This window comes from Macaca nemestrina, chromosome 15 (genome assembly GCF_043159975.1).
Source record: "Macaca nemestrina isolate mMacNem1 chromosome 15, mMacNem.hap1, whole genome shotgun sequence".
Classification (NCBI taxonomy): Eukaryota; Metazoa; Chordata; class Mammalia; order Primates; family Cercopithecidae; genus Macaca; species Macaca nemestrina.
Genome location: NC_092139.1, coordinates 84269446 through 84281591, shown reverse-complemented (window position 1 = coordinate 84281591; position 12146 = coordinate 84269446). Strand labels below are relative to the sequence as shown.

The 12146-nt window shown below is 51.6% G+C and overlaps 1 long non-coding RNA gene across 1 annotated transcript; it reads left to right on the top strand.

Moving 5' to 3' along the window:
- Positions 1-2793: 2793 nt before the first annotated feature.
- On the top strand, positions 2794-12146 carry LOC139358659 (uncharacterized). Its single transcript, XR_011613864.1, has 3 exons — positions 2794-2906; positions 9382-9509; positions 11990-12146. It is a non-coding gene; the product is annotated as an uncharacterized lncRNA (long non-coding RNA).

The following is a 12146-nucleotide window of genomic DNA, read 5'->3' as shown; positions in this document are numbered from 1 at the left end:
ATTGTGATGCCTATACTATTCCACATCTGGCCATGGGAGTCCTGTTAAGTTGGCTGATGATAAAGTTCTATAATTTTTTGAGAACTTTCTTACTTTTTCTTCTCTTTTTTTTTTTTTTTTTTTTTTTTTGTGATAGGGTCTTGCTCCATCCCCCAGGCTGGAGTACAGTGGTGCCATTACAGCTTATTGCAGCCTTGACCCCATAGGCTCAAGCGATCCTCCTACCTCACCCTCCCTAGAAGTTGGGACGACAAGCACATACCATCACGTCTGGCTAATTTTTGTATTTTTTGTAGAGACAGGGTCTTGCCATATTGTCCAGTCTGGTCTGAAACTCCTGGGCTCAAGCAATTTGCCCACTTCAGCCTCCCAAAGTGCTGCGATTATGGGTGTGGACCACTGTGTCTGGCCAGACTTCCTTATTTTCTTACGCAATAAAATGTTGTAGGTTCATTTTGTACTTTCCCTGTGTCATGCCTGAGCTCAGCCATTTCTCAGGGAGCTCTGTTCCTTTCAGTAGAGAATAATATTTAGCAGCCCTGATCTAGGCACCAGATGTGCTCATTGGTACTGGAGTATGTTTGTGTGTGTGTATAGACACATAAATACAAGTTATGCATATTAAAATGGAAATATATGGCCAGGTGTGGTAGCTCATCCCTGTAATCCTATCACTTTGGGAGACTGAGGTGGGTGGATCACTTGAGGTCAGGAGTTTGAAACCAGCCTGGCCAACATGGTAAAACCCCATTCCTACTAAAAATACAAAAAAATTAGCCAGGCATGTTGGTGGGCACCTGTAATCCCAGCTACTCGAGAGGCTGAGGCAGGAGAATCGCTTGAACACAGGAGGGGGAGGTTGCAGTGAGCCAAGATCATGCCACCGCACTCCAGCCTGGGGGAGACTCCGTCTCAAAAACAAACAAACAAACAAAAATCCAAAACAAAACAAAACAAAAAAATGGGCAGGAAGAGGGAAAGAGTTGAAAAAAGAAGAGAAAACGATGGAATTGTTAGACTGGAAGTGACCTCTGGAATGGAGGGCTAGGCTACCTTAGCAGCACTACTGAAGCTGCCATTTCAGAGGAAATGTGTGTTAGTCAGATTTTATTCTTTTTTCCTTAAGAAGACCCTTCAAATATGTATAAACCTCAGGACTGCCCCAAAATCTGGATCTGTGCCTGCTCTAGATCAGCTCTTCATTTGGAAGGAGGAAAGCGAGGTGGAGGTGTGTTCGTTTGAAAAGACTAGCTGAGGCCGGGCGTGGTGGCTCACACCTGTAATCCCAGCACTTTGGGAGGCCAAGAAGGGCGGATCACGAGGTCAGGAGATCCAGACCATCCTGGCTTACACGGTGAAACCCCGTCTCTACTAAAAATACAAAAAACTAGCTGCGCGAGGTGGCAGGCGTCTGTAGTCCCAGCTACTCGGGAGGCTGAGGCAGGAGAATGGCGTGAACCCGGAAGGCGGAGCTTGCAGTGAGCCGAGATCGCACCACTGCGCTCCAGCCTGGGTGACAGACCCAGACTCCGTCACAAAAAAAAAAAAAAAAAAAAAAAAAAAAAAGACTAGCTGAAAAGAGAAAACTTACAGGAGCCTCAGCCTGCGAGGGGCCCTGAAAGACTGCAACCAGCCTCACCTTCAAGGAGAGCAGCCCAAGCCTTCCTCAGGAAGATGTCCCTGTTTCTTTTTCTTTTTTTTTGAGACGGAGTCTCGCTCTGTCACCCAGGCTGGAGTGCAGTGGTGCAATCTCAGCTCACTGCAACCTCGCCATCCGAGTTCAAGTGATTCTCCTGTCTCAGCCTCCCGAGTAGCTGGGACTACAGGCGCACGCCACCACACCCGGCTAATTTTTGTATTTTTAGTGGAGTTGGGGCTTCACCATGTTGGCCAGGCTGATCTCGACCTCCTGACCTCAAGTGATCTGGCTGCCTCAGCCTCCCAAAGTGCTGGGATTACAGGCGTGAGTCACCGCACCCGGTGCCTGTTCCATTCTTTTTTTTTTTTTTTTTTTTTTTGAGACGGAGTCTCGCTGTGTCACCCAGGCTGGAGTGCAGTGGCGCAATCTCGGCTCACTGCAAGCTCCGCCTCCCGGGTTTACGCCATTCTCCTGCCTCAGCCTCCGAGTAGCTGGGACTACAGGCGCCCGCCACCACGCCCGGCTAGTTTTTTGTATTTTTAGTAGAGACGGGGTTTCACCATGTTAGCCAGGATGGTCTCGATCTCCTGACTTCGTGATCCACCCGCCTCGGCCTCCCAAAGTACTGGGATTACAGGCTTGAGCCACCGCGCCCGGCCTGCCTGTTCCATTCTTAAAGCTCACCAGAATGAGATTCTGTAAACTGTCTCAGCCACCCATCCCCGAATCCCAAATGGCTGTTTCCCATGGTCAGGATTTCAATGACTGGTGCCATCCTTGGTTCTCACAGGAATTGATCTCTTCGGGAGGACGGTATGAAAATGCATCTGTAAGCTCAGGGTTGGAAATATTATTTTTACATACATAATCTAGGTTACCTAATTTATTGTTTTGAGACAGGGTCTCACTGCCCAGCCTGGAGTGCAGTGGTGTGATCATAGCTCACTATGATCTTGACCTCCTGCCTCAGCCTCTCAAGTTGTTGGGACGACAGGCGCGCACCACCACCCCGGCTGTTTATTTAATAGAGATGGGGTCTCCTTTTGTTGCCCAGGCTGGTATGGAACTCCCGGCATCAAGTGATTCTCCTGCCTGGACCTCCCAAGGCTCTGGGATTACAGGCCTGAGCCACCTTGCCAGCCCAGTATGTTACTTTAAATAGCAGTCATCCTAAAAATAGCTTACCCTCCTCTGTCCTTCCCTTCGTGGAAAGGGTGTAAAAATAACATTTGGGGGCTGTAAATGCTGCCGAGATCTCTGGAGCAAGGTGGGTGCAGAGGTGTGATTTGGGTTTGGCTGTGCTCTGAAAAAAACAGGGCGGAGCTGCTGGTTTTGAATTTGTCCAGACTTTTTAGCCAATAGCCTCTTCCTCCGCCACCTTCCAGGGTGGGACCCAGCCTTCCAAAACGCCTTTGCTGAGGAACCATGCACCTTGGATGAGGGCCCCAGCTCAGCCAGGCCTCCCTGAGGCTAAGCCAGCCCGGGGTGGGGACTGATGGAGGGACTAGAGTTTCTTAGATTCACAGAATAGCAGAGCTGGGAGAGGCCTAAAGACCATCTTATCCACGCGTTTGTGTTTCTGATGACTGATTAAGGCCCAGAGAGGGTCAGTAACTCCTCCAGGTCGCACAGTGGGTGACAGCAGGTATGTGCTCGTCCTGGGACACAGAGCTGTTTTCTTCGCTGGTCTGGAGTGGATTTCGGGGGTCGGCACCTGCATCCCAGTGAGCTCTCGGCGCCCCTCACTCCTAGCTGACTGGGGTCGGTCGGCCTCCATCCCTGTTCTCCCCAGCTGCAGAGCCAGAGCGCACCGGCCTCCAGGGGGCGCCGCCTCCGGGCCGCGCCGACCCTCCCGAGCCCTGCTCTCTCTGGCCAGGGGTCAGCCCCGGAAACAGCCTCAGTTTCCTGTCCCTTCCCTGCCCGGGAGCAAAGATGTAGGCGCCCAGGCCCCGCCCGCGAGCTCCCTTTGTCCGGCGTCCCTAGCGGCGCGCCCTGCCCCGCCGCCCCGCAGCTTGCGGATGGCTGCGGCCGCCCGAGCTCCGGGTGGCTGCGGTGGCGGGGAAACGGCAGAACGCAGGCGGCGATTCGCTGGGGCCGGCGGCCGGCGGGAGGCGATGGCCCCAGGCTCCGCGCACCTGTGGAACTGCGCGGGCGGCGCGGCGCTGCTGCCCCCTGCCGGCCGCACCGGGTCCCACCCCCGTGTCCACCCCGGCCCGGGTGCCCTCGGGGTCCCTCGCGTCACTGTGGGCAGCGCCAAGCTATGGCTTCCTTTGGCGGAGTGGGGTGGGGCCGCGGGACGGCACAGAGCTCCCCCGCCGCGAATACGCTGGTTTAGTTGCTTCCCACAGATCACACACGGCCTTGCCTGTTCGCAGGGTCCCCTCCCGGCCTCAACCCGCTGCCAGGCAGCATGGGCCGCTGGTGACCTTGGGTCATCCTGGCCTCTATGCTTTTAGAGTAGAGGCCGGGTGGTGGCGGCGCCTGTAGGCCAGCATTCTGGGAGGCCCAGGAGGGGCGCTCGAGCCCAGGAGTTCTAGACCAACCTGGGGAACACAGCGAGACTCTGTCTCTTCAAAACAAAGCAATACAAAAACAAAAAAAGAGTAGAGCCCATAGTACAGGATGATAGAGTAGCGCCTTAATGAATTTTACATTTTAATTGCATTTAAAATTAAAATGTGAATCTATATAGAATCACATTTCAAAAATTCAAAAAGTGTGAAAAGGAACACATTCGAAAGGCTTGTGTCCACCTCTCTTTTCCACCGTCCTCTTTCCCATCCCACCCATTCTCCCACCAGGCTTAGTTTCTTGTGTTTCTTTATGCAAAATAAACAAAAGCAAATATATATTGTTTTTCCCACTCCGATGCAAAAGGCAGCACGGTATCCACACTGTTCTGAACTCTTTTTTTTTTTTTTTTTTTTTTTTTTGAGACAGGGTTTCACTCTGCTGCCCATACGGGAGTGCAGTGGCACAATCTCAACTCACTGTAGCCTCCACCTCCTGGTTTCAGGCGATTCTCCTGCTTCATCTGGACCACAGGCACACACCACCATGCCCGGCTAATTTTGTATTATTATTTTTTTCAAGATGGAGGCTTGCTCGGTTGCCCACAGCTGGAGTGCAATGGCACGATCTCGGCTCACTGCAACCTCGACCTCCCAGGTTCAAGCAATTCTCCTGCCTCAGCCTCCTGAGTAGCTGGGATTACAGGGGTGCGCCACCACACCTGGCTAATTTTTGTATTTTTAGTAGAGATGGGGTTTCACCATGTTGACTAGGCTGGTCTTGAACTCCTGACCTCATGATCTGCCCACCTCAGCCTCCCAAAGTACTGGGATTACAGGCATGAGCCACCACACCCCGCCTAGTTTTTGTATTTTTATTTTTATTTTTATTTTTTTTGAAATGAAGTCTTTGCTCTTGTCTCCCAGGCTGGCGTGCAATGGCACCATCTCGGCTCACTGCAATCTCCACCTCCCAGGTTCAGGCAATTCTCTTGCCTTAGCCTCTTGAGTAACTGGGATTACAAATGCACACCACCACGCCTGGCTAATTTTTGTATTTTTAGTAGGCCAGGCTGGTCTCGAATTCCTGACCTCAGGTGATCCAGCCACCTCCCAAAGTGCTGGGATTACAGGTGTGAGCCAACGTGCCCAGCAAATTTTTGTATTTTAGTACTTGGAACTCCTGACCTCAGCTGATCCGCCCGCTTTGGCCTTCCAAACTGCTGGGATTACAGGCTGGAGCCACCACGCCTGGCCCGACAGAGTTCTAAGCATGTAGGAAGCATGCGAAGTCCACGCAAGTCCCTGGGCTAGGCTGCTAGCCTCCCTGCTGGGTACCTGGTGGCTGTTCCCCAGGAGGGCAGATAGACTCCCAGCTATCTGCCCTCTTGGCATTGTGAGCTCCCTGGCCCATCCCTAGGCTGCACTGCACTTCCCAGTCAGGGCAGTGCCTGGACCCTCCAAATACAGCTCCTGCCACGGCCTCTCCCAAATCCCAGGGGCAAACGGGGCGTTGATGCACTTAGCTCAGCCCTCACACTCTCCTGCCACTGACCCTGAGAAGGGGCAGCTGGCACCAGAGAGTCTCTGAGCTGAACCTGGGCTCATCCTGCAAAGTCCTTCCTAGGGAGACTGGCATGCAGGCAAGGGGCTCAGCTCCTGAAGGCCCCCAGACTCCCATAGGAGGGGAGGGGATTCCAGGGACAGGCAGAGGGAAGGCTCCTGGGGAGTCAGTTGCCCTCCAGAGCCCAGGCTTACGGGTGGGTTGAGCAGATGGAGCTACTGCCCAGTGCTGTTTCCCCATGCCCTGACTCCAAGTGACCCCACTGACTGCTGCCCCTGTGGCTCCAGCCATGGATGGGTCCCAGCCTTTGACTGGCTGTACTTCATTGGGGTGATGGTTAATTTTCGGTGTCAACTTAACTGCATCAAGGGACACCTAGATAGCTGGTAAAGCAGCGTCTTGTGAGGCTGCTTCCAGAGAAGACTGGCGTATGAGTTGGTGGTGGGCTGAGTGGGGAAGGCACCCTGTCAATATGGGAGGGTACCATCCAATCAGCTGGGAGCCCCGATAGGACAAAAAGGCAGAGGAAGAGGAAATTTGCTGTCTCTCTTCTGGAGCTGGGACATCAGAAGTCTAAGGGTCTTGACCTTTAGAGCTGGGACTTGCACCAGCAGCCCCCCAGGTTCTCAGGCCTTCAGCCTCAGACTGAGTCACGCCTTTAGCTTCCCTGGTTCAGAGGCTTTCAGACTTGAACTGAGCCATGCTCCCAGCAGCCCCAGGTCTCCAGGCGGCCTGTCGTAGGACTTCTCAGGCCTCCATAATCATGTGAGCCAATTCACCTAATAAATCCCTCCTCATGTATCTGTCTGTCTCCTATCTCTATCTATCTATCTATCTATCTATCTATCTATCTATCTATCTATCTATCTGTCTGTCTGTCTGTCTGTCTGTCTATCTATATATCTATCTATCTGCATGCTACAGGCTCTGTATCTCTGGAGAACCCTAATACCGTTAGAATGCAAATTGGAAGGGACACCACCTGTTAAATAGTCCTGCTGAAAGAATCAATCCTAAATCTTATCAAGACTTGAGATCCAGGTGGGGCGCAGTGACTCAGGGCTGTAATCCTGGCACTTTGGGAGGCCAAGGCAGGCAGATCACTTGAGGTCAGGAGTTCAAGACCAGCCTGGACAACTTGGTGAAACCCCATCTCTACAAAAATTAGCCAGGCATGATGGTGGGAGACTGTAATCCCAGCTACTCCGGAGGCTGAGGGGCGAGAATCGCTTGAACCGGGAGGCGGAGCTTGCACTGAGGCGAGATCGTGCCATTGTACTCCAGCCTGGGCAACAGAGTGAGACTCCATCTCAAAAAAAAAACAAACAAACAAACAAAAAAAGAACTCTGTCAGTTCTTTGGTTCTGACTGTGATCAGAACCAAAGAATCAGGCAGAGGTTCATATGCTTGTAATCCCAGCACTTTGGGAGGCCAAGGCAGGTGGATCGCTTGAGCTCAGGAGTTTGAGACCAGCTTGGGCAACATGTCGAAACCCCGTATCTGCCAAAAAATACAAAATTTAGCTGAGTGTGGTGGGGAGGCTGAGGTAGGAGTATTGCTTGAGCCCAGGAGGTTGAGGCTACAGTGAGTCGAGACTCAGTCACTGCACTCCAGCCTGGGCAATGGAGGGAGACCCTGCCTCTAAAAAAAAAAAAAAGAAAAGAAAAGAAAAGAAAAAAAGAACTCTGTCTACTAGTGTTTCCTTCCTCCCTCCTCTTCATCTCTGTTAGGTTTTAAAATTTCCTTGATCAAGCTTCTCTTGCCCTTCCTTTTCTCTCTCTTTCTCTCTAGCTTCTCCTTTCTTCCATTCCCTCCTCTCCTTTTCTTTTTATTGTCCCTTTCCCACAAGAAACCAGCCTGTCTTCAACGTGGTACACTGGACTGAGCAGAAGGAGTCAGGCTGGCGCACCTGGCCCAGGGGCAGCTGGGAGCCTGAATCTCTAGGGCTCTCTCCTCTGCCTGCACTTGGAGCCATGACCCAGCCTGACCCTCCACAGGGATCGTGCCAAGGGCTCTGTTCCTTGCCAGCATTTCAGGCACTTTGGGCCAGAGTTTCCTGGAGCAAGTGACGATGGGTGGGGAGAGGACAGTACGGACATAGGAAGGGAACAGGGGGACATGGCAAAGGCAGAAGCTGGGCAGGGCTGGGATGGGAGCACCCCATCAAGAGCACTGGGCGGAGGAGAGCTGTCCGTTGGGCTAGGAAGCTCCCTGAGTTACTTTCTTTCTTTCTTTTTATTTTTTTTTGAGACAGAGTCTCGCTCTCTCGCCCAGGCTGGAGTGCAGTGGCGCTATCTCGGCTCACTGCAAGCTCCGCCTCCCGGGTTCACGCCATTCTCCTGCCTCAGCCTCCTGAGTAGCTGGGACTACAGGTGGCGCCCGCCACCTCGCCCGGCTAATTTTTTGTATTTTTAGCAGAGACGGGGTTTCACCATGTTAGCCAGGATGGTCTCGATCTCCTGACCTCGTGATCCGCCCACCTTGGCCTCCCAAAGTGCTGGGATTACAGGTGTGAGTCACTGCACCTGGCCTTTTTTTTGTTTTTTTTAAGAGACAAGGTCTCTGTCGCCTAGGCTGGAGTGCAGTGGTGCAGTCCTCCCACATTAGTTTCCTGAGTAGCTGGGACTATAGGCACATGCCACTGTGCCAGGCCAGTTTTTTTTTGGAATTGGGGTCTCCCTGTGTTGCCCAGGCTGGTCTCAACTCCTGGCCTTAAAGAATCCTCCCGCCTCAGGCTCCAAAAGTGATTTATTCCTAAAACTCCTACAGCCTCTTTCCCCACCAGCCCCAGACTAGAGACCCCTACTGCACCTTCCCATCCCCCGCAGATAAGCAGAATAACTGGCCACCTCTGTTGTAGTGAGTTCAGGTGCCCACGCGATCTCGGGACCATTCCTCCCCAACTCCCCAGGTCCCTTCTGAAGACAGGAAGCACAGGGAGAACAGAGAATGCCAAAGGTTGAGCTCATTGCCTCTGTGGCATCAATACCTGACACTTGGTCCTATCCTGAATGTAAACTCTGCACGTGGTAAGGAGGGCAAGAGCAAGAGGCACTATGAGAATGACAAGGTGAAGCGACAGGCAGAGACAGGCCCGAGGGCTCCAGTGACAAGCTGGAGGGCTCCAGTGGCAAGGTGGAGGTTGCAGTGAGCCGAGATCGTGCCACTGCACTCCAGCCTGGGCGACAGAGTCAGACTCGGTCTCAAAAAAAAAAAGACAAGGTATGGTGGCTCACACCTGTAATCCCAGCACTTTGGGAGGTGGAGGCAGGAGAATTACTGGCCAGGAGTTCTAGACCAGCCTGAGCGACATAGTGAGACCGTGCCTAGAAAAAAAAATTAGCTGGGCATGGTGATGCATGCCTGTGATCCCAGCTACTCGGAGGCTGAGGTGGGAGGATTGGTTGAGGTCAAGGCTGCAGTGAACTTTGATCGCGCCACTGAACTCCATCCTGAGCGACAGATAACCTGTCACACACACACAAAAGGAACCCAGGCTTTTCTGCTTAAATCTAAATCATTGAAAAATAGACAAGGGACAGATGAAAATAAAAATATCAGCTTTGTTACTGCTAAAAGCTTGTTGGAGAACACCACTTATTTGGGAGACAACACGGGCTTGCTGATGCTACCCTTGATTACAGGTATCTACCTGTCCTTGGCACAGGTATAAAGCCCAGCCCTCAGCACTGCAGGGACAGGCAGAACACACACTTCCGGTGGACCAGCTGGCTTCTAAAGAGGAGAGGGGACCAACCCACATATGCTTGGTTCTTCCTTCCCAGCTTCTCTCAGGTAAGTCACGTTTCCTCTTCCCCAGGTAGAGAGAGGCCAGGAGTATTATTATTATTATTATTATTATTTTTTTTTTTTTTGAGACGGAGTCTCGCTCTGTCGCCCTGGCTGGAGTGCAGTGGCCGGATCTCAGCTCACTGCAAGCTCCGCCTCCCGGGTTTACGCCATTCTCCTGCCTCAGCCTCCCGAGTAGCTGGGACTACAGGTGCCTGCCACCTCTCCCGGCTAGTTTTTTTGTATTTTTTAGTAGAGACGGGGTTTCACCATATTAGCCAGGATAGTCTTGATCTCCTGACCTCGTGATCCGCCCGTCTCGGCCTCCCAAAGTGCTGGGATTACAGGCTTGAGCCACCGTGCCCGGCCGCCAGGAGTATTATTAATAGAAGTCCCATTTTCAGGGAAACATGACGAGTAGGAAATACATATTCCTTCCCTACAGAGAACTCCACCTTCTCAGAATTCTCTTTTAGCAAGACTGAGAGTGTGTGTGTGTGTGTGTGTGTGTGTGTGTGAGAGAGAGAGAGAGAGACAGAGAGATGGAGAGAGATAGAGAGACAGAAAGACAGAGAGAGACAGAAAGAGAGAGAGAGAGAGACAGTGAGCAGTAAACCCTTCTGCAAGCCCTTCCTGACCCCCAGCCAGGGGGACCCGCCCATCTCTCTGTGGCCTGTTACCCATCCTCCACCCCTGTTCTTCCAGCCACAGCTTCCCTGCCATTCCTGTGCTGGGAACCGACTTCTCTTTTCTTTTGTCTGCCTCCTACTGGTGTGAGGTAGGATATGCCAATTTCCCTCCTTTTATCCTTTATTCCTTCTCATGTGGAAAAGCAACCATGACTTTTAGCCAGCATAAGGCTATATTTTCTAGTCTTCTTTGCTGCTAGGCATGGCCATGTGGTTAAGTTTTGGCCAATGAGGTGTAAGCAGAAGTGGTGTAAGAGACCCCCTGGAACTGCACCTGTAGGGAAATGGCACACCCCTTTTTGTCTCTTTCCTGGTGGCTGGCATGTGAACATAAGGGCTGGAGCCTGAGCAGCTATCTTAGACCACGAAGTAGCAGCTGTGCAGTGAAGGCCGTGAAGGAGCAAAATAGGAGCCTGGGTACCTAACAAGTTTGTGGAACCACAATACCAAGACTGTGTTGTTCTCTCCCAACTACTTCGTTTATGTGAGAGAAACACATTTCTTTCTTATTTAAGCCACTGCTCTTTGGAGGTTTCTGTGACTTGCAGCCAAACCTAATCCTAACTAATAGAAAATGTGTGTGGGTGATAGCAGGTTTACAGATGTCTAGATGCAGACACATGTTTGCAAGTTTGTGGAGAAAGTAGGAGTATGAACAGTCATTTACCTGTTGCTTTTTTTTTTTTTTTTGAGATGGAGTCTCACTCTGTCACCCAGGCTGGAGTGCAATGGTGTAGTCTCGGCTCACTGCAACCTCCACCTCCCGGGTTCAAGTGATTCCCCAGCCTCGGCCTCCTGAGTAGCTGGGATTACAGATGCGTGCCAACATGCCCAGCTAATTTTTGTATTTTTAGTAGAGACGTGGTTTCACCATGTTGGCCCGGCTGGTCTTGAACTCCTGACCTCAGGTGATCTGCCCACCTCCACCTCCCAAAGTGCTAGGATTACAGGTGTGAGCCACCACGCCTGGCCTCACCTGCCTATTAATGTTAACTGAGCACCCATCATGTGCAAGGCACCATGCATAACGGGACCTGTGAAGGAGACAGAGGTGAATCAGAGAGACACTGCCCTCAAGCAGCTTAGAGTCCAGGGCATCGAGCTTGTACATGCATGAGGTTGGAACTTCCCACAGTGTATCTTCTGTTCTGTCACCTTTCCTGAAAATAACTGGCTCACCTCGTATTCCTGCCAGGAATGGCTGCTGTTTTATGGTGTTCGGGCCACAACAGAGGATGACTGAAAGCAAAGCAGGCCTGAGAGAAAAATATGGATCGTTTGAGATGAGCAGGGCCCACAGATATGAGTGCTGGGGCACCAGTTGAACAGAATTGTGGTCATATAGGTGTGGCTGGGGGCTGGGGATGGAGAACAGGGAGTAGCATCTGTTCTGGGATGGGAAGTGCATGGTCTCCAGAACATACTGGTCCAGCATCTGCTCAGAGACATACTAACTCCTAATGCAGAACTTCCTAAAGTGGGTCAGCAGCATGAGCATCCTGGGGAGCTGATCAGATATGCACGTCCAAACTCCAAGGGGTGCGCCATCAATCTGTGTTTTTAGGAGACCTCCAGGTGATTCTGATGGATGCTCAAGGTAGAGAATCCTGGACTTCTGAAGCCAGGTAGGAAGGCGGGGCAAGTCAGTGCACAGAAGGCTACAAATTCCAAATATAGTGTAATCCAAGCATCGAAGCTCCCTCTGAGACAAAAGCTAATTTAACAAACTCCACGAGTAACATGTGATTGAAAACTGGCGAGGCCCTTCTAATTAACATCCATGGTCCATTTGTACAGAGGGTACAAAACATAATCTGGATAAACTCAGAAGACGTGCTGATGTAAAGACTTGGGAAGTCTCCAAATTCAATCAAGTGAACGGAGCAAATATTCTGAACTTGAATGTGAAAGAACATCTTAATGTGAGTGTGTCGTAACACGACTGGGAAACAAA